A 25,251-nucleotide genomic window follows, 5' to 3' on the forward strand; every position below is an offset into this window, starting at 1 on the left:
CCTTTTCCATTTCCACTATGCCTTTTTTGAGATGCGGCGACCAGAACTGGACACAATACTACATACCATAAACTCTAGCCCTTAATCAGAATAATAGAAATAGACTCTATGATTAATTGTTTTGCATTCCAAAATTTCCTGAAATCTTCCCAGTTTTTATTTTAAAAATATTGCTTATTGTAGAATTAGAGTTAGTGTCTAGTGTCTACCAGGTGAACATATGAACAGCCCCACTGGATCAGGCCATAGGCCCATCTAGTCCAGCTTCCTGTATCTCACAGCGGCCCACCAAATAAATGCCCCAGGGAGCACACCAGATAACAAGAGACCTCATTCTGGTGCCCTCCCTTGCATCTGGCATTCTGACATAGCCCATTTCTAAAATCAGGAGGTTGTACATGCACATCATGGCTTGTAACCCCATAATGGATTTTTCCTCCAAAAGCTTGTCCAATCCCCTTTTAAAGGCGTCCAGGCCAGATGCCATCACCACAGCCTGTGGCAAGGAGTTCCACAGACCGACCACACACTGAGTAAAGAAATATTTTCTTTTGGGATCCACCTTACCAGCCACAGCTAACAGGCTCCAGGGTCGGCCTGGAGACTCCGCTTCGCTCACTGGCTGGCCTGTGGCCCCAGACTCCCTTCAGCGGCTGCCACCACCATGGTTCCAGGCCAGGGTTGCTGGCCTTGCCATCTGTGCCACAAAGCCATCTGGGGCATGCCCCGGCGTCGGATGCCAAAGGACTGGACTGGAGAGCTTCTGGCAGCAGGCCCCCGGGGTGCAGCCGGGGGCCAGGACCAGTGCATCCTCATTGTACTGTCTTCAACAGACGTCCGGAAACTATCCCCACTGGACAGGGTGGAGGTGGAAGTGGGAGGGAAGGGACAAAGTGAAGAGCAAGGACACAGAGGGCCCTCCTTTGGGAGCTGGACGCAAGGAGGAGGCATCCCCACAGGAAGCCTGAGAATACATAAAGACCTGGCAGTGTCTGCAGCTGGGCCAGAGCCTGGCAGATTGCAGTGACCCCGCTCAGCAAGCAAGGAATCAGGAGGAGGAACCAGGGTGCCATAAGCCGCTCCCCTGGCCCAGTGTGAGGCCAGTCCAGGTCACCCATGGTATGGTTCAGAGTCAACTCCACCCAGAAGCATGCCATGAAACAGAAGTCTATTGGTTGGCAACCTTCAGTCTCGAAAGTCTATGGTATAAGCCTACAGCAACCGGTATTCCCGGGCGGTCTCCCATCCAAGTACTAACCAGGCCTGACCCTGCTTAGCTTCTAAGACCAGACAAGATCTGGCATGTGCAGGGTAACAGTTGCTGCACCCAGAAGCATACATCGGGTTAATTTACGTATCTTACTGCCCAATCCTATGGTTCTTTTACGACAGTGGGAGTAGTGTTTCTTTGTCATAAAAGGCCTCGCGACGGTGTGAACCTCACTCAGTCCGGGCATCATTTCACTAGTGGCTTTCACAGGCTTGTGGACCTTGCATGGAAGGGGGCTCATCTTCCAGGCACTCACTAGTAGTGCATTCAAGGACATATATGGTTGGCAACCTTCAGTCTCGAAAGACTATGGTATAAGCCTACAGCACCCGGTATTCCCAGGAGGTCTCCCATCCAAGGACTAACCAGGCCTGACCCTGCTTAGCTTCCAAGATCAGACGAGATTGGGCATGTGCAGGGTAACCCCACCTAACTATCCCTTCCCAGAAATGTCCACCTCACCAGAACTGATCAAAACCAGAAAACCAGAGCCCTTATTCTTACCGTTTGGCTATGCCCTTACTGGATCCATTTGGGCCCTGCTAGCGACTGAGCTCCTCCCTGTTTAATATATTGTGTACATGCTGCCCGTACTGTCCTTATAAGTGTCACATGTCAAATGGGCATGGTCTTATCCTGGGGCTATGTGATAAGAAATGCACCAGGGTAGGAAGACAAGGGAGACTCCAAGTTTTTGGAGGACTCAGGAAAGGAAAAGAGAGGAGTGGGAATTTAGAATTTGGGTCTTTCTATTAACGCAACTGTCAACAGCTGCCCCTGGAACTTTCCAGCATCTGTTGCCCGATTGGCTCTGGAATGCTGTTAACATTCAAGGGGAAACAGGACTTGGCTGAGTTCTTCCTCTCCCCAGGACAGGAAGGAAGCTGAGGTTCGTTGGCAGGGTCTTCACCTGTTTGTTACAGATGCCTCCGTGGGAATTACTTTGAGTAGGGTTGGTTCACTGCCTGTAGGCAGCCTAGCCCCTCGCTCCCAGGTCTACAGGTGACCTGTAGGCAGCCTAGCCTCTTACTTTTAGGGCCCTAACCAACTTTCTGGCACTGATGCAGCCGTGCCAGCAGTTCATATGCTGACTCCTACAGTGGCGGGGGGTTAGCAGTCATGGAGGCCTCCTCAAGGTATGGTGACATTACCTTTCCCTTGCATTGCAGCTGCATTGGTCCTGGAAAGTTGGATAGGGTTGGGTCCTTACAGCCCAATCCTATGCATGTCTACTCAGAAGTAAGACCCACTGTAGTCAATGGGCCTTACTTCCAGGAAAGTGTGGATAGGATTGTAGCCCCAGTCGCTTATCATGGACAACAATTCCTTTCCACCTAATCTCTTGAGCTTCTGCCTGTGTTTAAATCTTCAGAGGGTCAGTTTTCCTGATTGCGAGTTCTTAAGGGACCGAGAACCAATTATTTTTCCGTTTCCTTTGCTTTGGGAACTTCTTGTTGCTATTGAAAAAAGCAGGATAGAAATAGTATTTTGCCCTGGAAACTGCTGAGCAGGTGAGGAGAGAAACAGAGTAGGGCCAGGGCCCTTTTTTGTTCAGTTTTAGAGAAACAAGCACATAGGAACCCAAAGCCACCATTCCATAGCTGAAAGGAACCCGGATGACACTTGGCCAACTTCCCTGTTGGGAGGGAGGGAGGGAGGAAGGGAAGGATGCATGTGTGAAGAAGGGGAATCTCTCAGCTTGCCAGGGACGGGTTTGAAAAGCAGCACCTGTGACAAATTCCTCATCTACAGAATGGTTAACGTAAGAATTACAGTAGTAGTACTCCCGCCATCCTTTTTTACATATCTACTCATTGGTAACTCATGCCAGGAAGAAGCTGAGTCACATTAAGTCACTGGGCCCATGATGCACCGAAGATGGCTAATATTCTTGGCAGTGGGGGAGGGGGCTCAGAGTCCTGCTATCCCCCTATGTTTATGCCTCTGCTGTTATCCATGCTAGTGAGATGGAACCTCTGTGTAAAAGGCAGGCAGCATCCTTGCAAATGCCAGGTGTTGTGGGTCCGAAGAAGGGCAGCCTTTGTGCCAAGAGCATCACTTTGATGTCCTGCTGGTGATCTTTCCAAGGGGCATCTGATTCTTATGTCCTGCAGGAAGCTGAGAGAATCGACAACCTCCTGATGGGTCCCCCTCTTCTTCCCCCACAGTTGATCCTGATCCCTACTCTTCTTCTTCCCCCACAGTTGATCCTGATCCCTACTCTAGAAAGCATGGAGGATGTAAGGCCAGGGCCAGAGAAAAAGGTGAGAAATGAGTCTGTCCTGAGGGTTTATAAATCACTGGTGACATTCAGTGATATTAAATTTTCTTCTAGACTACAGATAGGCCTGGCCTGAAAGAATATAAGATGGTAAAAACTGTAATTTGGAAGAACAGAAAAGAGAGGAAAAAAATACAGGAATAGTATCAAAGAGATGGTGGGTGGCGGAAAAGGTTCAGAGGAGAAGATGGTTCTTCTAAGTCCCTCTCAGCAAGACTTCTTCTAAAGAAACATGTCTCAGCTCCTGTACATTGTAAGTATTTATGAATGTCTCCTGGAAGATTGTCATCAAGAATCTGAATGGTATCACTGTTGAAGCCTCTCAGAATAATTCTGAGGACATGTAGTTGGCAACCTTCAGTCAAGTGGGGAGAAACAAAGGAAATGACTTGGGGCGCAATCCTAACCCCTTATGTCAGTTCTTTCCAGCAATGGCATAGCGGTGCCAATGGGACGTGTGCTGCATCCTGCACTTGGGTGTCACTCACAGAGGCCGCCTCAAAGTAAGGGAATATTTGTTCCCTTACCTCAGAGCTGCATTGCCCTCATGTCAGTGCTGATATAAGGGGTTAGGATTGTGGCTTTGGTGATATAATTATTACTGCATAGGTACTTGTAGGCAGTGTTGACAGTATGTTGCAGACAGTATTGGGGTTAGAGTAGACATGAGGTGAGAACATGTAAGTGGAGCTTCTATGGTTGGGTTTTTAAAAATAAAATAGCATAGCAGGGGAATGAAAGGGGACTAAGCCATGATGTGGGGTAGTGGGGCTTAACAGGACTGATCCCAATTACAGCCCTGCACTTGTCCGCATGATTTTTAATGTAACAGACAGTTTTGGTTGGTTTTCAATAGAAGCTGATTTTGCTGTTAAATTAAAAATATTGCCCAGGTGGGCTGTGATCAAGAGTGGAACTGTTGTTGGGGCAGGGTAGTAAAGCCCTCCTACCCTCTAAAATAAAATATTTTATTTTTAATATATTAGACTTGATTCTACCATGGTATGTGACTGCATTTGGGGAAATGTGACCGATCTGTACTTTTAACAGGCTACTATGTATATGCTTTTAACAATGATAGGAAATAGAACTTACTCCTGAGTAAGTGTGGGTAGGATTGCAGCCTAGGATTGTTAAAAATGGCCCTGCTTGATGATGTCACTTCTGGTCGTGACATCACTTCTGGTGGGTCCTGACGGAATCTCATTCTCAAAAGTAGGTCTTGGTACTCAAAGTTTGAGAATCAGAGAGTGAAGATTAGGCAGGACACAGCTTTAGGCAGGATGCAGCTTCCATTTTGAACTGGAATAATACCAGTTTTTGTGAAAAGGAAAGGAAAATATTCTAGTTTAATTGGATAGTCCAAAGTACAGAAGTTGCATTGATGAAGCCATATCTGGTTTTGTGACCACTGGTTATGTTCTATTTTTATGAGTAGACCTTCCTTTTTAAATGTATCAGCCATTTATAAAAGCAGCGTTTGTGAGTGATCTGCCCTGTGTACTCAGGTCACAGCTTCTGTTCATTCATTCATCCCATAGGAGCTGACAAATTTCGTTATCTTGCTTACATTTGTTACATGTTTGGGAGCTTCCCAATGTGGTTTCAACATGTGGTTAGTCAGTGACCCAACAACGGTAAGACAGCCATGCAGTACAGATGATTTCTTAGGGGTTAATGTGTAAGATATAATGGTTGCTAGTTTTCAGGGATATTCTGTATTCTGGGTACATGTATCTGCCTTTCTAGGAGATTTTGGGGATGTGTCTTAAAAATTGTATGCATGTATTCATGATTCAGTCCCTTCCCCATCTGTAGAAGTCAAATCTCTAAGGGGTGCTAGATTAGTGCAGTGTTTCTCAACCAGTGGTACAGGTACCACTAGTGATACTTGAGGTGGTGTCTGGTGGTACTTGCAGGACCCCTGGAAATCTGCCGCCCAGCAGTGAAACCAGGACTGTGATGCAACAAAAAGTAGAAGGCTTGGCTCGGTGGGCAGAGCTCCAAAGCATGATTCCATGCTCAAAAAAGCCTTCCCATCCATACTGAGCCTCTTACTGGTGTTTGTTGCATCATGTTTGGCCTCCCAACCCAGAATTAATTGGTGATTATGTCATCACCAGTTATTTCTGGTGGTACTTCGAATAGGTTGACTGTGTGAAGTAGTACAGCGGAGGACAAACTTTGAGAAACACTGGTCTAGTGCAGGGGTGCCCAAACCCCGGCCCTGGGGCCACTTGCGGCCCTCAAGGCCTCTCAATGCGGCCCCCAGGGAGCCCCCAGTCTCCAGTGAGCCTCTGGCCCTCCGGAGATTTGTTGGAGCCCACACTGGGCTGACGCAACTGCTGTCAGCATGAGGGTGACTGTTTGACCACTTGCATGAGCTGTGGGATGAGGGCTCCCTCCACTGCTTGTTTCATATCTGTGATGCAGCAGCAGCAGCAAAGGCCAGCCTTGCTTTGTGCAAGGCTTTTTATAGGCCTTGAGCTTTTGCAAGACCTTCATTCATTCATATAAGTTCACCTTTAAAATATTCATTTATGTAAACTTATGTAAATTTATTCAAATTTTAAATGTAAATTAATTCTTTTTTCCCTGGCCCCTGACACAGTGTCAGAGAGACGATGTGGCCCTCCTGCCAAAAACTTTGGACACCCCTGGTCTAGTGCAATGTTTCCCAAATGTCATGACCCACCAGTAGATTCCAACCTGATTGTTGGTGGGTCCTGAAAATGAAAAACTGGTAGCTGACAAGGAAAATGTATTGATCCCTAAGGAAAGTATTGAAACTGAGCTGGACATGTGCATTTACTTGTGAGTAGGTGACTGTGCATCAGTCCACTTTGAAGGGCATGCTGAGAGGAACGCAACACCACCAGAATGATCCTGATCCGATTAACCCAGGCCTCCCCCCCCAAAAAAAAACACTCAAAAAAGAAGTCCTCCCTCCAGTCTGAAAAGGAAAAGAGTGTAGAGCCCTATGGAAAGTGAGCCACACCTGCCTGTTTTCTCCTGAGTAGGCAAACTTGCCTTGGTTCTTATTGAAAACCAGGCAAAGGGGGGTGGAATGTCACCAGAATGGTCCCAATCCGATGAACAGAGCTCTACAAATACTCCAGAAGGTGGCCCCCCACCATAGTAAAAAGAATAAAAACCTTTTTTTTTAGTCTCGTAAAGCCAGGTGGGTCCCAATAAGGTCATTTTAAAAAGCGGGTCCCAGCGGTAAAAAGTGGTTTGGGAACCACTGTTCTAGTGCATCTGCCAGGACACACAATCATACTGCATTTTCTGCTTGCCATTTCACCCCAACTTGTTGAGATCAAACAGCCTCTGGAATGGAAGTTGGTAGAAGGGGCTGAGCTGCAGTAGCAGCCCAATCCTATACCTGTGTTCTCAGAGGTAAGTTCTATTGTGTCTGAGGGGGCTTACTCCCAAGAAAGTATAATATTACAGCCTAGTAAAATCAGTACTGTCAGGGGCATTTGGAGAAGATTTTATTGGGGTGGGAAGAATTCAAGTAATGCACTTCCAGGCAGCAGAGATGGTGAGATCTCTGTAGCTGCACTGGCATTCCAGCTGGTAACCGGCTATGGCAACAACAGCGATGATCTCAGCACCTTTCTGGCTGGAGGCATGGCATTTGATTCCCCTTCCCCACAATACCTTTACCCATACCAGCTGTCTCCAAACCGTGGACTGCTATGTTTGGATAAAGCTGTCCCCATGCAGCATGGGGCTTTCTGTCATGTGCTACAGCCTGATTTTGTTGTGTCCAGTCTTCCCCCCAACGTTATGCTGGCCAGCCATGCCTCCCCTGGGGCTTCTGGGGTGACAGGAGAAGGGAAGTGGCCAGCCAGCGCAAGACTGTGGAGGAGATCGGGCACAACAAAATTAGGATGCAGCACAAGGACAGCTTTTTCTGAACACCAGATTCAGCCCATGGGCTGGGGCTTGGTGCTTGCTGCCCTATACGGTCACTTTTGAGCAGAGTTAGGGAGCCTGGTGTTGGGAGGAGGGAGGAGGAGAAATTCAAGTATGGGCAAAGAAGCTCTGTCATTGGTTTGCCAACATGGTGAAAGTGGTATCTAAGGTGCTTCAAGGTGCTTGCATTTCAAAGCATGAGTGGCAATTGGTGCTTGGAGTTAATAAAACATTGTTTATTCAATTACAGTGCTTTTGATGGTGACTGTGTCTTAAGCTACACACACATGATGCCAAGCTTGGATTCAGTGTTCTGATCCAGATCGGTGATGGATCGCTTAGTTTCAAACTCTCACTAGTAACCTCTTAGACCAGAGCCGGACATTGCTGCTCCGCTTGCACCTTGCTGTGAGATGGGGCTCTTGGCACATTGGCTGATGGTGCGGTGAGTGGGGACAAGAGGAACAAGAGGAAGCATGGTTTGGCCTGCTGAGATGGCAGCAGTGCGGACATGTGGGCGGGGACAAGAGGGTGGAGCCAAGAAGCGGGGGAGCAACAGGCCAGTGTTGTTGACTTTAGATGTTGCGTTGCAACCGCCATGGCAGCCAAGCCAAACCTCTGCTCCCAGTCTGGCTACTCACCCATGGCCCATTGGAAGTTTAGGCCAAGGATGCAAGGCTGGACTCCGGCACTGACTTACGGGCAACGCAGCTCCGAGGTTAAAGGAATGAACATTCCCTTACTTTGAGGAGGCCTGCATGAGTGCCACACAACTGCAGGTTGCAGCACATGCCCCATTGGCACTGCTATGCCAGTGCTGGAAAGTTGATTAGGATTTGGGCCTGAGTTGGTGAAGCCCCCCCCCCCCATTGGCAGTGAAGCACAAGAGGCAAAACCCTAGTGACGAGTCACCAGAAGATGGGTAGAAGGAGGACTAGAGTGCAACATTTAACATCCTCCCTTTCCGACTGCGAGGCCTCAGGAGTGTCTGCACAGGACCCTATGTGCTGTCCCAGATCACATCTTGACTAGCTGGATGCTTACCTATTTTCCTGCCCCTTAGGGATCTTCCTTGCTTCCTGGGTTGCACACCGGACCCCAGGTGCTGCACCTCCATAGATCAAGAGGCTGATGGAAGACAGGAGGTTTGCTGATAGCAAGTCATGGTGAATTCACTGGCAAGGGGCAACTTGGTATTATTGCCAGGTAATAAGTAGGAGAAGCTGCATGGAAGTCAAATAAAAGAGGGATATGCTGCCTTTTTTTGACTGTTCAGTTTGCAGATGACAGGCTTTCAAGCTCATTTAGAATTCTGTTCCTTCTTGGGTGTTAGTCTATCCTGGACTTAAGTCCACAAAGTCAGGAAGAATGTTCTAAGACAGGGGTGTCCAAAGTTTTTGGCAGGAGGGCCATATCAACTCTCTGACACCGCGACGGGGGCCGGGGTGTGGTGTGTAAAGAATTAATTTACATTTAAAATTTGAATAAATTTACATAAGTTTACATAAATGAATATATTAAAGATGAACTTATATGAATGAATGGAGGTCTTGTGCTAGCTCAAGGCCTATAAAAGGCCTTGCACAAAGCAAGGCTGGCCTTTCCTTTGCTGCCGCTGCTGCATCACAGACATGAAACAGCAAGCAGTGGAGGGGAGCCCTCCCACAGCTCACGCGAGAGGTCAAACAGTCGCCCTCACGCTGAGACAGTTGCGTCAGGCCAGAGTGGGCTCCAACAAATCTCAGGAGGGCCGGAGGCTCACTGGAGACTGGGGCTCCCTGAGGGCCGCATTAAGAGACCTCGAGGGCTGCAAGTGGCCCTAGGGCCAGGGTTTGGGCATCCCTGTTCTAAGAAGTGAGAATGCTGGGAACATGGGCAAAAGCGACCATGTCATCTCAGAATTTTTTTTCATAAAAACCTAAATTGAGGGAATACAGCACTGATGGTAATCAGAGGGGAGTTCCCTTTCAATTTTGTGGTCCCCAGTCACACAGCTCTGAGCCATGCTCTGCAAAACGTGGAGCAACCGCGAAAGTCTGCCTTGTGCATGTATGTGCAATCAGTAAAGGAACGGTTCCCTGAGCCCAGAAGGTTCTCAATTTAAAAAGATCAAGATCAACCGCTAGAAAATATGCTCTTCTGGGTGAATGGGTTCAGTTCCACTCCCCTTGCTGAGTAATTTGGGGACAGAGGACTTGGGGCACTGCAGTGGCAGGGACAGGCTTGAGGTGCAGGAAGGGCAGTCCACACCTCTCAGAGATTGCTGCAGGGGGCCCTTAGTGGGTAACAATGCCTGCTATGCTGCCCCAACTTTGGAAGGAGTAACGGAGGTAGCAAGAGCGCTGCTGCCAGGCTGCAAAAGCACAGCGACAAAGGCGAGATTGAGAGGAGATCTGCCCCCTCTGGTCCACCTGCAGGGTCTCCGGCCAGCACTGAGCTGTCAGAGGAGCGGAAGCAGAGGATTGATGGAGAGGCAGCTGTGAGACAGCAGATGGGCTCAGCACATCACTCTGCCACACAGAGCAACTGAACACAGAGCATGGAACACAGTGAATAGGCTTCAGTCAGCAGTTTGTCAGTGAGGGGGTGGAGGAGCAGCAGACTTTGCCTGGGGAGCAGGAGCACTAAGATGTGAAGTTATACCTAGATCTGCCTCTGAAATGCTGGAGAGTCTGCACAGGACTCTTACATGGCGCAACCAAGCAGGCATGTCATGTGTTCTTGACTGGGGCATCTTGTAAAATGGTTTTCAGATGCGCCTCACGACTGGAGCTTTTGACTTCTCTGTACATGCAAGTCCTGTTCTCACTGAGATGGCAAACCTATGTCCAGCCTGTACCATGTCATTCTGCAGGAGCGGACTCACATTCCGGGATGCTGCTCCGTTTGGAAATACTCCTTCCACATACATGCTAGCACACAAGGGAGAAGGATCCTGTTGCAAACTGCTTGTCTTCTAAGTGCAGGGAATTTTTCACAGTGTGGAAGCATTCAGTATTCTGAGCCTCTCCTTGCAGTGATACAGTCCAGACCCCAAGATCCCTACTCTGAGGTTCTGTTTGCAGGAGGAATGCAGAGGGTGGAGACAAAATGTCAACACACGGTCGGGTCTACTGATCATGGGTGTGAATAGCTTTCTCCAAGAACAGATGGAGATGCCTGCTGTCGCACAAAAGATCTTGCAAAGTGCCATGTGTGAGGCAGACTGACTGGTTTCCATCGCTCAAATGGGGCCCTGGCCCACCTCTTCCGTTCTTTGTCAGGTGGCTCACTGTTGACCTAGGCCTGTGCAAAAAGCAACGGTACAGGCCAGGCAAGAGCTGAACCCAAAGCTTGACTCTGTTCTTCAGGAAAGAATTAAAGGTCAATTTCACTTGTAAAAGTTGTAGCCACATCATGGATGCCACTTGCGCCTGATGCATATACGAGAGGCTCCTCTCATTGGGGAGCCAAAATTGGCAGCAGCTTCTTGTCAAGTTTATGCTCAATCGCAATCCAGTTGCGCTGCCCAGCAAGGTGTGCAGACTCTGACTCTGACTAGTGTGTATGTGCTTCTCTCCTAGCTCAAGCAACATTTTCACAACTTTTCCCAGTTGTGGAGAGGAGCAGCCAGAACGCACAGATGGACTCTGCCCTGTTGGTCTTCACTGTTGCTGCCTTCTCAGTGGATGCTTGTCTGGGTCCCTTTTACTTGGCCCTTGGCGGATAAATGTGGCAGGTATTGCTATTGCGATTGCTGAACTGGATATCCTAGGACTCGGCTCGATTCACCACTGGCAGGGTGAGGGGAGGTGACGCAGCTCCTGACAACCTCTGTCTCCCTAGTAACATTTACAGCCCAATCCTAATTAAAAGGCAGCAACTGTTACTCTGCACATGCTGATCTCGTCTGATCTCGGAAGCTAAGCAGCATCAGGCCTGGTTAGTACTTGGATGGGAGACCGCCTGGGAATACCGGGTGCTGCAGGGCTATACCATAGTCTTTCGAGACTGAAGGTTGCCAACCAACCTATTTAAAAGCAGGCTGCAGGGCATAATAGCAAGCCTTGCATACTGCTGGGGACTTGCTCCCTCATGGTCCCCCAATGGGTCTAAGTGAACCTGTGCCAGTTGTGCAGCTGGTGCAAGTTTGAACAGACCAACAGGGGTGTGCCAGGGACAAAATGGGGTGAGGATCTTGGCAGAGCAATCCCTGCTGACACCCATCCCGCTGACACTCACAACAGGGCCACGCCACTCTACCCAACTCACTCTCCCTGCCCCATTCTGCCTACCCCCACCCCTAACGGTGGCCTACCTGTACTGGTGGTTGCAGAGATGTGTGGTGACATTCATCACCAGCTGGTGCTATCGCCTCTTGCGGGTCGGTGCTTGCAAAGTGGTCGCCAGCACTGTGCTGTGGGGTGCAGCTGACAACCATTTTACAGCAGTAGAAAGCCTCCTTGCAGCTGTAAATAGTCTGGCCGCTGGCTTGATCCTAGTTAGTAAAATAAATCCCTACTTGATTTCCCCTCTGCTTGCCAGCAGTGTTCAGTCAACTGAAGCACCTTTGGGAAACTGCAGATGTGAAGATACCAGGTCACTTGTCTCTTTTTCTAGACTTCACTAAGCGGACTGTAGGGGTGGCTGATGGTGGAGGTGGAGGAGAAACGTGTTTTCCAGTCATTAGATAATAATACCCAGTTTGACCTCTATTGATCCTTTACCTAGGACATCATCTAGCATTAATCTTTAATCTTTAATCAGCTATGTCATTTACTATTGAGAAGGGGCCAGACTCAGAGCAAAGTCGTTTTACATTTTGCATGTAAAAGGTCTTGGGTTCCCTCCCACAAATGCAAGTAGTTCAAATACCTTGTATGGCAAGCCTGCAAAAGCAATTATCAAGACATTATGAAATCTGAGAGCAATGCCTTCCAGAAGCCAAATAAGGAGGCTGAATAAAGTTTATAGTGAATTGGAACTTGGAGTGTCCATCCTTTGTGTGGCTTCTGTTCATTCCAATAACACAGGCCCACACACATTTTGCTTCCTTAAACATTACACCAATTCCTGGGTATATTTGGGGTGCCGATTCCAAAAATGGCATCCGTTTTGCCCTATCATGCCTAGTTTTTGGAGACAAGGCATAGCCTCTTTAGTGAATGGTTCAAGCAGCTTCCTCATGAGGAAGACTACACCATGGCTTCCTCATGAGGAAGCTGCTTCAACCATTCACTAAAGAGGTTATACTATATCTCCAGAACTAGATGCGATAAGGCAAAATGGATGCCATTTTTGGAATCGGCACCCCAAATTCATATCAAACCAGCATAAAGTTTGGGGGAAAACCTTTCTGACCCTCAATTTTGTAGGCCTGTGTAATTAGCAACCCCAGACCAAAATTTCCATAAAGTATCAGGATCTTATTGCTACTAATGCTCTCTTAGTTCATTCATTCACTGCTCCTTTGATGCAACCATACTTCTCATCCCCCCATCCTTTTCACTGTCTTTTTAGGAAAGCTGCCTTACTGATTAATGATCTTTTCTGCATAGTCCTCTACAATTGTCTTGGTTGTTTCTAAATCAGTACATGCTTATGGTTTCTACACCTTGGCACGCTTTCTCATTGGAATATGCACAGGTGAGTTTGGGTTTAGTGGTTTGATTTTTGAATAAACTAAGGTTCCTGGGTTGAAATTCATGCCCTTTAATCAGGACCCACAGGACGTGGTGATGGCATCTGGCCTGATGCCTTTACAGGGGATTGGACAGATTGCTGGAGGAAAAAGTCCATCACAGTTTCAAGCCATGAGATAAAAGTCACTTTGAGATACAGAAAGCTGAACTAGATGGGTCTTTGGCCTGATCCAGCGGGGCTCTTCTTATGTTCTTATAAGTTGGCAACCTTCAGTCTCGGAAGACTATGGTATCGCGCTCTGGATGGTGGTTCTAGCACAGCGTCTAGTGTGGCTGAAAAGGCCAATTCGGGAGTGACAATCCCTTCCACACTGGGAGCAAGTGTAGTGTGACCCTGGTCTGTCTCCCTGGCTGTGGGCCTTCCTTCTTTGCCTCTTGCCTCAGCCTGTTGGCCATATGTTCTTATGGGTATGTGCAGTAAAAGCACATACCTGAAAGCCTTAGGAATGAACCTCAACAGATGGGAAACCTTGGCCTTTGAGTGTTCTGCTTGGAGGCAGGCTGTGCAGTATGGCCTTTCCCAGTTTGAAGAGACACTTGCCAACAGTCTGAGGCAAAGAGGCAAAGAAGGAAGGGCCCGTAGCCAGGCAGACAGACCAGGGACAGACTGCACTTGCTCCCAGTGTGGAAGGGATTGTCACTCACGAATCGGCCTTTTCAGCCACACTAAATGCTGTGCCAGAACCACCATTCAGAGTGTGATACCATAGTCTTCAAGACTGAAGGTTGCCAACATGAGTGCATAAAATTAGTCTGTGGAACTCCTTGCCACAGGATGTGGTGATGGTATCTGGTCTGGGTGCCTTTAAAAGGGGATGGGACAGATTTCTGGAGGAAAAGTCATCGCTTGTTGTCTTGGGTGCTCCCCGAGGTATTTGGTGGGCCACTGTGAGATACAGGAAGCTGGACTAGATGGGCTTTTGGCCTATTCCAGCAGGGCTCTCGAATGCCAGATGCAAGGGAGGGCACCAGGATGCAGGTCTCTTGTTGTCTTGTGTGCTCCCTGAGGCATTTGGTGGGCCACTGTGAGATACAGGAAGCTGGACTAGATGGACCTTTGGCCTGATCCAGCGGGGCTCATCCTATGATCTTATGAAGCTTTGCCTCATTATTCTAGACACAAATTTTGTTTTGAAACGTTTGGCACCAGTTCATAGCTCTGAAGTGACAAGGTTCTATTTTGTCTTAAACGTGCTTGGCTCCTTGGCAGTGGAAACCGCTGAAGCAAAATCACAAACAAAGCATGAGCTATGTTATGGGTCTCTCTGAGATGTGCATCTCATGACTGGGGTTCATGGTCAGCTTCTGAAGACTTCGGCTCTGATGGAGTCCTCTAGGACAAGGATGGAATCATCGGTAGTACTGGTCTTGAAACTGTGAAATGTTGTGTAGGAAGCTGTATTGTAAAACCTGTAAAAAGAGTGAATGAAACAGATATATTTAGAAAAGGCGCTTGTGTGTAGATTTATATTTTCTTTGTTTATTTGACATATATTTGACATATGGCATGTCCCATGGGCTTGGGGCAGGTTACTGTATGCTAAATACCTTTCTCTATCTCTGGAGTTCTGAAATTCTGAGAGGCAGCTGCTGAGAATATGTCGCTATGTATTACGTGGTACCTGCTTGGGTGCAGAGGTAGAGTTGAGGAGGTCAACATTTCCAGTGGTGGTAAACACCATACAAATCTCACCCAATAGCCTGTCATAGGTATGGAGTGTGGGAGTCCAGTTGGGATAGAAGAGTACCTTGTAGGACTCCCTAGGGGGCATTCTGAGGTGATGAGCGATTAAATATTATCATCTGTTGGTCAGTGCATCACTAGGCGTTTTGAAGCTTCCATGGCCATTTTTTAACATCCACAGCCCTCCTGACGCTAACTGCCGTGGCCATTTTGAAGCTATCAGCAGCCATTTTTAAACATTCACAGCCTTCCAAAAGTACGCAATTCCAAAAGTGGCCATTTTGAATCCATGGTGGCCGTTCCAAAGCTATCCACAGCACTGAAGCATCCGTAGCCATTTTTAAACACGCACAGCCCTTTTGAAGTGATCCCTGGTCACATAGCCGCAGGGACCAGGAAAGATTTGATTTACTCAGTCATTTTGGTGTCACTCCCCTCCCAAGTGTAACAACTGATGTGGTCTGTGCTCCCACATCCCCTAGTGACACCCTGCTGTTGGGGGTTTCCTTTCTATGTAAATAGACATTATTCTGCACATGCTAACCCCTGCTAACTGGGCAATGAGACACGTTTTAAAGTGGCGTTCTTTTAAATTTACTCCAGCATGGCGTCTTTTCTAAGTGGCTGTTGCTGGTGTCTCCTCTATATTTTTTCAAGATTGTGAGTCCTTTGGGCACAGGGAGCCATTTATTGAATTATTTCTATGTAAACCACTTTGTAAATTAGTCTTTTAAAAGCAGTTTACAAATATTCTTAAGAATGATGATGACGATGATGAGTGTAGAATAAATTAACCTTTGACTTGCTATTGATCAGGCATATTCTCCTGTGCCATTCCATTGTACCTTGGCGAAATCTCCCCCATCAACCTGAGAGGGGGCCCTAACCAGCACAAGCATGATGTTTATCAGCATTGGCATGTTGATGTCCCAGGTCCTTGGTGGTCGTGAAGTCCTAGGCAACCCAAAAGGTAAATCAGAGAAGTGCAACCTTCGGTCCATAGCACACCAGACTCAGCATCATACTAGTCTCATCGTCAACATGTCTTCTTCCAGTGCTTTTTTTGTAGAAAAAAAGGTGCAGGTACTCACAACTTGTTAATCTTTTATTTATTTATTTATTTATTTATTTTATCTATCTATCTATCTATCTATCTATCATTTATTTATTTATTTATTTATTTATTTACCATTTTTTTATTGGAGAAATAAAATATTTTTATGTGCTTCCCCTAAAGATGAACTTACTTCTGAGTAGACATGCATACGATTGGGCTGTCAATCTCCACATCCCCTTCCCCGTAGCTACTTTTTCTAAGCATGGGGGAAAATACATTCGAGTCAATGGGGCTTTCCTCCCAGGAAAGTGTAGAGAGGACTCAGCCTCAGAGCCAAAGCCTATGGCTGTCTCCTCAGAAGTCAGTCCCGTTAGAGGCAGTAGGGCTTCCTCCCAGGAAAGTGTAGACAGGACTGCAGCCTCAGAGCCCCTCCTGTGACTGTCTCCTCAGAAGGTCAGTCCCACTAGAGGCAGTGGGGCTTCCTCCCAGGAAAGTGTGGAGAGGACTGCAGCCTCAGAGCCAAAGCCTATGGCTGTCTCTTCAGAAGTCAGTCCCACTAGAGGCAGTGTGGGCTCACTCCCAGGAAGGTGTGGAGAGGACTGGCAGCCTCAGAGCCCCTCCTCCGCCTGTCTCCTCAGAAGTCAGTCCCTGTAGAGGCAAGTGTGGCTTCCTCTCAGGAAAGTGTGGAGAGGACTGCAGCCTCAGAGCCTGTTCCTCTGCCTGTCTACTCAGGCTGCAAGGCTATGACACTTTCCCAGGAGCAAGCCCCATTGAGCACAATGAGACTTACTTCTGAGTAGGCACGCCTAGGCTCGTGCTGCAGATTGGCACGGGGGACTGCACCAGCCAGCTTCCTCCCCTCCTCCTCTGCCAAGCCAGTACCTGGGCATTCCATGGGTGCCGCAGCCCGTCTCCCTGGCTGGCTGGCTGGCTGGCTGGCTGGCTGTCCATCCTCCTCCTCGGTGTCGGCGCGTTGTCCCCCGCACCCTCCACTGGCTTGGAAGCAGGGAAGCAGAGCGTGGGGATGAGGGGAGGCAGGCTGGGCTCAGGCGAGAGCTTGGGGATGGGGCAGGAGGGGGTCGTTGTGCAGTCAGGCAGGGGCCAGGCGCCTGCCCACCCTACACCCCCCAGCAGCCACCCAGTGAATGCCTCTGTTTGCTCCCCCCCCGGAATGCCTCCGAAGGGGAGGGGCCCTGAAAAAAGGTGCCGGAACTCCATCCCCCCGCGTTTCCATTAGAAAAAAAGCCCTGCTTCTTCCACAGGTATGACATTCCTGCTGAGCATCCCTGGAATAATGGCATTATTTCAGCTCTTCCTACTGCTTCCCTTCCCTGAAAGTCCTCGGTACCTGCTGATTCAGAGGAAGGATGAAGAGGGCGCAAAGCAAGGTACTGTGGTCCTGAAATGCACAGAGAGATTTATAGAAGCGGTAACTGCAGAGGCTGAAGACACCTCCCCTGCTTGTTGCATAGAAAGTAATCCCATTATTCACCCTTCTTGCCTGATCTCATTGCTCTAGCAATTCTAGATCACAGTTGTTATGCCAGTATTGCTGTGTACAGCATACCATCAGTATACATTTAAGTATTGGTACACATGGTTAAGTACGTAAGAAGACCCTGCTGGATCAGGCCAAGGGCCCATCTAGTTCAGCTTCCTATGTTCCAACAAACACCTCAGGGTACACTCAAGACCACATGATACCTATATCTTGCTGGATGCTATTTGCACACAAATGTAGATCAATATGCAGAGCTGCTGAATATGGGCCCATTGTATTCTTCAGATCAGGCTCTACTGTGTATCCTATCAACTCTTAAGATTGCCCTGCAGCCAGAAGCAAGACCTTAACAGTAATGGCTCCAGGATTGTAGAATAATCTTCCCCTTTGCCGGGTTATAGTGGGCAATGTTCCTTCCATTTCCCCCCCCCCCCCCATTGTGCAGAGCAGTTAATGACCTTCCCTGGGCCTCCTAATGCCTTATAAGTATAAAAATGTCACTGCTGTTTCTCTGTTAAACCAGAAGTCACGTGTTTTGAGCTGCCAAGCTCAGCCTTGCAAAGGCTGCGGATTGGATGTACACAGCCTCTGCTGGGCTCGGAGGACCCTCCAGAGGTGAAGGAGGAGAGCTCCCCTTGCCTCTTGAGGATGTGTATGCGCAACCTCCTGATTTTGGAAATGGGCTATGTCAGAATGCCAGATGCAAGGGAGGGCACCAGGGTGAGGTCTCTCGTTATCTGGTGTGCTCCTGGGGCATTTGGTGGGCCACTGTGAGATACAGGAAGCTGGACTAGATGGGGCCTATGGCCTGATCCAGTGGGGCTGTTCTTACGTTCTTATGTTCTTACGAGCACGTAGGGGGCTGGGTGCCCTGCAGACCCGATCTGCAGATAACTGAATCTGCATATACTGGATTTGCGGATATGGCCCCCCCAGTACTTATTTATTTATATTTTTCCCACCTAGCTCGCTGTGCCCCAAATTGTGGTTCCCAAACTTGCGGGTCATGACCTACCAGCCTGAGAAGTGCTGACCAGTGCCCGTTTAAGGGGTGGGGAAAGTGGGAAAGGCAGCAGTACGATCAGGATTGCGCTGCTGTCAGGATGAAGGGGGAGTTGTTACTCTTACCTGCAGCAGTGCTGAGCAGCCCTGGGATGTCCAGGGGTGTGGGGAGCCCTGCGGAGGCTTCTCTGTTCCTGCAAAAATTTTTAAAAAGGAAAAAAGGGCACTTCCATTTCAGCGCCAAAGCGGCAAGTGCCCTTTCCTCCCTTTTGTTTACTGTTTTGCAGGCACAGGGAGTCCTTCGGAGTGCTGCCTGCACCCCCCGGACTCCTCAGACTGCAGCGCTGGTTGTGGTGTAAGCAGAAAAGCCCCCTCCTGTCCCTGACAGCAGTGCAATCCTGGAGATCAGTTGCTACCTTTCTCCTCCCCCAACAACTTACAGTGTTCCCACCTCCTTTTTAGGAGTTTGGGAAGCACTATATTAGATGTTCAAATTATGTTCTAACTCCTAGTTTATTTAGATTAAGGGCTCATAGTTAGGATTGTGCTGCATGTTAATCTGGGGCATTTGATAGGCCGCTGTGAGATACAGGAAGCTGGACTAGATGGGCCTATGGCCTGATCCAGTGGGCTGTTCTTATGTTCTTAACTACAATTCCCAGGAAGCTTTGCAGGTCTCTTGTTATCTGGTGTGCTCCCTGGGGCATTTGGTGGGCCGCTGTGAGATACAGGAAGCTGGACTAGATGGGCCTATGGCCTGATCCAGTGGGGATGTTCTTATGTGCTTAATCACCTTGTGGGGCCAGAAGGTGCAGGTGCTTGGGGTGTTCGGGGGGGGGGGAAGATCCTTGGGAATATGTGCACATTTATTTGGACTGTTTGCAAACCCTGGATCCCTTTCAGTTTGTAGTTGGCAACCTTCAGTCTCGAAAGACTCTGGTATCGTGCTCTGAATGGTGGTTCTGGAACAGCATCTAGTGTAGCTGAAAAGGCCAATTCGGGAGTGACAATCCCTTCCACGCTGGGAGCAAGTGCAGTCTGTCCCTGGTCTGTCTCCCTGGCTATGGGCCTTCCTTCTTTGCCTCTTTGCCTCAGACTGTTGGCCAAGTGTCTCTTCAAACTGGGAAAGGCCATGCTGCACAGCCTGCCTCCAAGCGGGTCCGCTCAGAGGCCAGGTTTCCCACCTGTTGAGGTCCACTCCTAAGGCCTTCAGATCCCTCTTGCAGATGTCCTTGTATCGCAGCTGTGGTCTACCTGTAGGGCGCTTTCCTTGCACGAGTTCACCATAGAGGAGATCCTTTGGGATCTGCAGTTTGAGCCGGGAGGTACTCATGCAACTTTAGTTTGTAAGCCACTTCAAGCCCTGGAAAAGAGACTCATAGAGCAGTGTTTCAACCTTGGAATTGAGAACCCAATGGGGTTACAAAGCTTCTGTTGTGGAGTTGTTGCGGCTTATGAGACTGAAAAAGGTTGAAGAACACTGGACTAGAGCACCGCCAGGTAAAGGGGCAGGCATCTGGTGTACCTCTTCAGGTACCAGGAGACCGTGTCCCAATCCTGCTCAGGTTCTTGGCAATTGTGCTAAAATAGTTCTCACTAGCGCCGGATTTCATGGTAGCTTTTTCTGTTATCTCTAATAAGAATGTTTTTTTACAGTGAACAGTGCTGGGAGGCCATTACAGGGGTGGGGAGTGGGTGGTGATGGGGATTGGGTGGGAACATAGGGTCCCAGGTTGCGAGTGGGATCAACAGTGGTGTCCCCATCTCATACTTTATTTATACATTTATATATGGGGTTGTGGCACGAAAAGGTTAAAGACCACTGCCACAGAGCAATCCTATGCAAGTATATTCAGTGGGACCTACTCCCAGGGAGGTGTGCACAGGATTGCAAATAAATATAGGATGGAACGGGAGTATTATGCCAGGCCTGTAATGTGGGGACTGATCTCTAGCATCCAACTCAGGACTGGCTCCAGAGAGTAGGAAGGTAGGACATACCAAGGTCAGTGAAAGTCCCACTACCTGTGCAAGGCCACCATTTTCCCTTTTGTGGAAAGGTCTCAACCAGTGAGAATTCTCGTGTATGTGCATCCCACCTCTTCCAGGCAAGTGAGGTTGGCTTTGGTTGGGGCCCTCCAAGCCCTAGATCTGACTCCTTGCCTGCCCATGCCCTATCCCATCTGATCTTGGAAGCTAAGCAGGGTCAGGCCTGGTTAGTACTTAGATGGAGACTGCCTGGGAATACCAGGTGCTGTAGGCTTATACCATAGTCTTTTGCAGTGCTTTTTTTGTAAATAAAAAGGTGCAGGAACTCACAACTTGTTATCTGTCTATCTGTCTATCTGTCTATCTATCTATCTATCTATCTATCTATCTATCTATCAACCATTTTTTATTGAGAAATAAAATATTTTTATGTGCTTCCCCCCTAAAGATGACCTTACTTCTGAGTAGTCATGCATAGAATTGGGCTGTCAATCTCCACATCCCCTTCCCCAGCTATTTTTTCTACACATGGGGAAAAATACTGTACAGGTTGCACTTGTAGCATGTAGTATGTAGTGTGGCACTACTTCGAGAGAGGAAGCAGTGAATGGATTCCAAAAAATGGCTTACATGAGTTCCATGTAGTAAAATTACTCTAAGCAACTGTGGGAGTAAGAACAAAAAAGGAATTCTTACACAAGAGGTGTCTTTAGATTGCACATAGAAACAGCTACGTTTGCAAACAAGCGATTAAATCATGGTTTAATTCAGGTATCAGAATACTCTGTGTCTTTGGGAAGGCGATTGCATACAATTGTATGTTCTCTGCTCCCGTGCATTGCTGGAGAGGAGCTGCAAATGCTGGCTGGCGGAGGGCATGCTTGTGGGGGAGGGATGAGGAGGCTCTCTGTGCAAGGCCTGGACAGCACAATTGTACACACGTAGAATCCCTTTTCACCTTCCCTTAGCATGTGAAAACAGGTGCAGATATATATCTCTGCCAGGATTAAGAGCCCAATCCTATGCATGTCTACTCAGAAGTGCACTTTAGTGAATGGGGCTTACTGTGGATAGGATGGCAGCCTCACGGCCCAATCCTGTGCCTGTCTACACAGAAGTCAGTCCCACTAGAGGCAGTGGGGCTTCCTCCCAGGAAAGTGTGGAGAGGACTGCAGCCTCAGAGCCCTTCCTCTGTCTGTCTACACAGAAGTCAGTCCCACTAGAGGCAGTGGGGCTTCCTCCCAGGAAAGTGTGGAGAGGACTTCAGCCACAGAGCCCTTCCTCTGCCTGTCTACTCAGGCTGCAAGGCTATGACACTTTCCCAGGAGTAAGCCCCATTGAACACAATGGAACTTACTTCTGAGTAGATATGCTTGGGCTCTCAGGCTGCAAGGCTATGCACCCTTTCCCAGGAGCAAGCCCCATTGAGCACAATGACACATACTTCTGAGTAGACATGCCTAGGCTCGTGCTGCAGATTGGCACGGGGCTGCACCAGCCAGCTTCCTTCCCCTCCTCCTCCACCAAGCCAATACCTGGGCGTTCTGTGGGTGCCGCAGCCCGTCTCCCTGGCTGTCTGTCTGTCTGTCCATCCTCCTCCTCGGCGTCGGCGCATGTCCCCCGCGCCCTCCACTGGCTTGGAAGCTGCGCTGGGAAGCAGAGCGCAGGGGGAGGGGAGGCGGGCAGGGCTCAGGCAAGAGCTTGGAGATGAGGGCAGGAGGGGGTCGTTGTGCGGTCAGGCAGGGGCCAGGCGCCCGCCCACCCTGCACTCCCAGCACCCACCCAGTGAATGCCTCTGTTTTGCTCCCCCCTCCTGGAATGCCTCCGAAGGGGAGGGGCCCCTGCAAAAAGGTGCCAGAACTCCGTCCCCCCGCATTCCATTAGAAAAAAAGCCCTGGTCTTTTGAGACTGAAAGTTGCCAACCCCAATCCTTTACTTCCTTACTACAGCCTTGCAGAAGCTTCGAGGTCAGGATGATGTGGAGGATGAGATCGAAGAGCTCCACCTGGAGGATCTCTACGAACAGAAAGAAAAGGGGACAACCATCCTTAAGTTGATGTGCTTCTCACGCCTGCGGTGGCAACTTGTCTGTGTGGTCGCCTTGTTTGCGGCCCAGCAGTTCTCTGGCATCAACTCAGTAAGATATCACAAGAGTTGTGTTTGGAAGGCTGAGCAAGTAAAAATGTGTACAGATACGGAAATGGAGGGTATTTCAGCTGCCAATGTTTACAGGCTATCTTGGGTCATCCATAAGTCACTGTGTGTCTGTCTCTCGGAAGGCCAGCCTTTGCACATTGGGAGATAATTCATCTGGCCAGAATCGGGCTGGTGAGAAATATCCAGCGCTCTCAGACTGTAGAGTGAGTTTGGCATCACCCAGTAGTATGGATTTTTTTAGCTCCACTGCCCTTGTGCTCAGATTGTGGGATTTCATTATGATAATCTCCTAGAAGCCCAAGCCTATGCGTGTCTGCCTAAAAGTTAAGTGCCATTATAGTCAATATGGTTACTCCCAAGTAAGTGTAGCCAGGTTTGCAGTGAAGGGCAGGTTGGCATGGGCACAGCTAAGCCCAGTTCTGCTGTATGACGTGCACTCACCAGCTGTAATCACTGTGCTATTACAGGTAGATTATCCCTTATCCGGACATCTGAAATCTGGTCTATTCTGAAATCCAGACATTTTTGTCCAAGACTTTAAAAAAAACACAATCTTTCTGTTGTGCAAACACCACAAGGTCTCGTGCACATCCCCACATATAGTGCAGGTACAGGCTGTAAGTTCTGTTCTCTGCTCTGTGGTGTAAGAGGCACTGTTGACAAATGTCAGAGGCCAGCAGACACCCTTATGGGTAGCAGTGAAAAGGGCAAGAGGAAACATTTCTCATTGTATATAATCAGTTATTCTGAAATCCAGACAAATCCGAAATCCAGACCCCTTCCCATTTCAAGCAGTCCAGATAAAGGATACTCAACCTGTATGTACATGCTAACTAAGGGAGCAATCCTAATTTGCCCTTGGGCCGGCACAAGTCCCTTGCACCAGCCCAGGAGGGTCGCAAACATGCCATCAAGCACATTTGCGCCTCCTCTAGAGTTGTCTGGGCAGGTGCAGGGATGCACGCTGGCCTGTGGAGGCTGAATCCAGCCTCCGCCCTGACTTATCTAGGGAACCTTGCATTGGCTGAGCTTGGCTGACACAAGGATCTGGCGTGGGTGGGGAGGAGGTGGGAGGGAGATGTTCCGGGGTGGGTGGCGGGTGGGGGGAGAGCGGTCCTGGGGATGGGCGGGCATGGAGTGGGAGGTGGGGCTGGGTTTCAGCAGATACGACAAATCCTAGCCCCGATTCCCGAGCAGTGTGGAGTGGCCGCAAGGTGCTCTGTTCTCTTTGGATTTATGCCACCTCTGGAAGTGGTGTAAGTCCAAGGAGACTTATTGGGGCTGCAGTGGCTTACCCGGGGGTAACAGGAAGAGTTTCCTCTTACCTCCAGCTGAGCCACTTTGGGTGGCTCAGTAGCCTTTTCCATGAAGCTGACGTTTTGTTACTGTGTTTTGATTTTAGGCATACTATTATTCTGACAAAATCTTCCAGTCTATGAAGGTAAATGAACATAATGGCCGGTACGTCAGCGCATTGTTAACCTTTTTGGTCCTCTTCGCACATGGATTATCAGTAAGCCCCTCTCTCTCTCTCTCTCTCTCTCTCTTTCTCTCGCTCTCTCTCACTATCCTAAGCATGCATCTTTACCCTGCACATGCCCAATCTCGTCTGATCTCAGAAGCTAAGCAGGGTCAGGCCTGGTTAGTACTTGGATGGGAGACTGCCTGGGAATACCGGGTGCTGTAGGCTTATACCATAGTCTTTTGAGACTGCCAACCACCTTTTCTAGATATCTACCTGGGGGCTGGGGATAAGAATAGGCCCTCAGTTTGGCTGTACTTGTCGTAAGAGGCGACTAAACAGCCACCGGGTAGATGGGACTCGATAGCCTGGGAAGGCAGCTCATCTGAGAGAAGGAAAACTCTGATCCCAAACCTCCACTGCCTTGTGGCTACATCCAGTTACAGAAAAGGCTTCAGGAGTCAACCTTGAGGCAAAATCTGGAGCTGGAGTCCCTGAGGCAGTTCATGGCTGAACACAGTCACGTTCTGGCAACTCCTGCGACGCCGCTGGAACCAACCATATTGGCTTCTGCCTTTCCTTTGGAGCATTTCAGCGATGTGGAGAGGTGGGATTTGCTGCATGGGTAACAGTCTATCCTCCATATCTACTTGACCCAGGCTTCGCGCACTGGAGAGGACACTCTGTTCCGGAACCACCATTCAGAGCGCGATACCATAGGCTTCCAAGACTGAAGGATGCCAACAACCTGGGAAAAAAAATTATGCCAGTTCTGATAGAAGTTCACAACTAGGGTCTCCAACAGCTACACTCGAGTGGCTTACATACCATGCCACTGTGGTGAATTATAGAGGACAGACTGACTGCTCTGCCATGCTATCCTGACACTGACAGAGAAGGATATTGCAGCCACTCAGCCTGAGAACTGAGGGGGCCAATAGGGATCCTGCAGGCCCTATATAAACATTCACCTGCACTTGGCTCTCAAGTCTGAGCAAAGTCACCATGCCAAGCAGCTATATGCTTGCCTTGCTGCTTGGCCACCCTCCTGTTTTAAACCAAACTCTCTGCCTGTGACCCTTCTGATCTATGTCTATATGGGGTCTGAGGGGAACCGTGGGATATCAATCTTCGGCCAAGGATTTGAGTTTGAAGTTTTTCCTGCCTGTCAAGGAACTGCCTAAAGGTTGTTCAGTGGGGAAAGGGTTATCTGCAGCCTGTTCTTCCTTCAGCTGGGCTGGTCTGT

The 25,251-nt window shown here is 48.9% G+C and overlaps 1 pseudogene; it reads left to right on the top strand.

Annotated features, from left to right (window-relative positions):
- The first annotated feature begins 721 nt into the window (after window positions 1–721).
- LOC136639091 (solute carrier family 2, facilitated glucose transporter member 5-like) overlaps window positions 722–25,251 on the top strand; it is a 47,774-nt pseudogene continuing 23,244 nt past the window's right edge.

The sequence above is a fragment of the Tiliqua scincoides genome, chromosome 2 (genome assembly GCF_035046505.1).
Source record: "Tiliqua scincoides isolate rTilSci1 chromosome 2, rTilSci1.hap2, whole genome shotgun sequence".
In the NCBI taxonomy this organism is placed as follows: Eukaryota; Metazoa; Chordata; class Lepidosauria; order Squamata; family Scincidae; genus Tiliqua; species Tiliqua scincoides.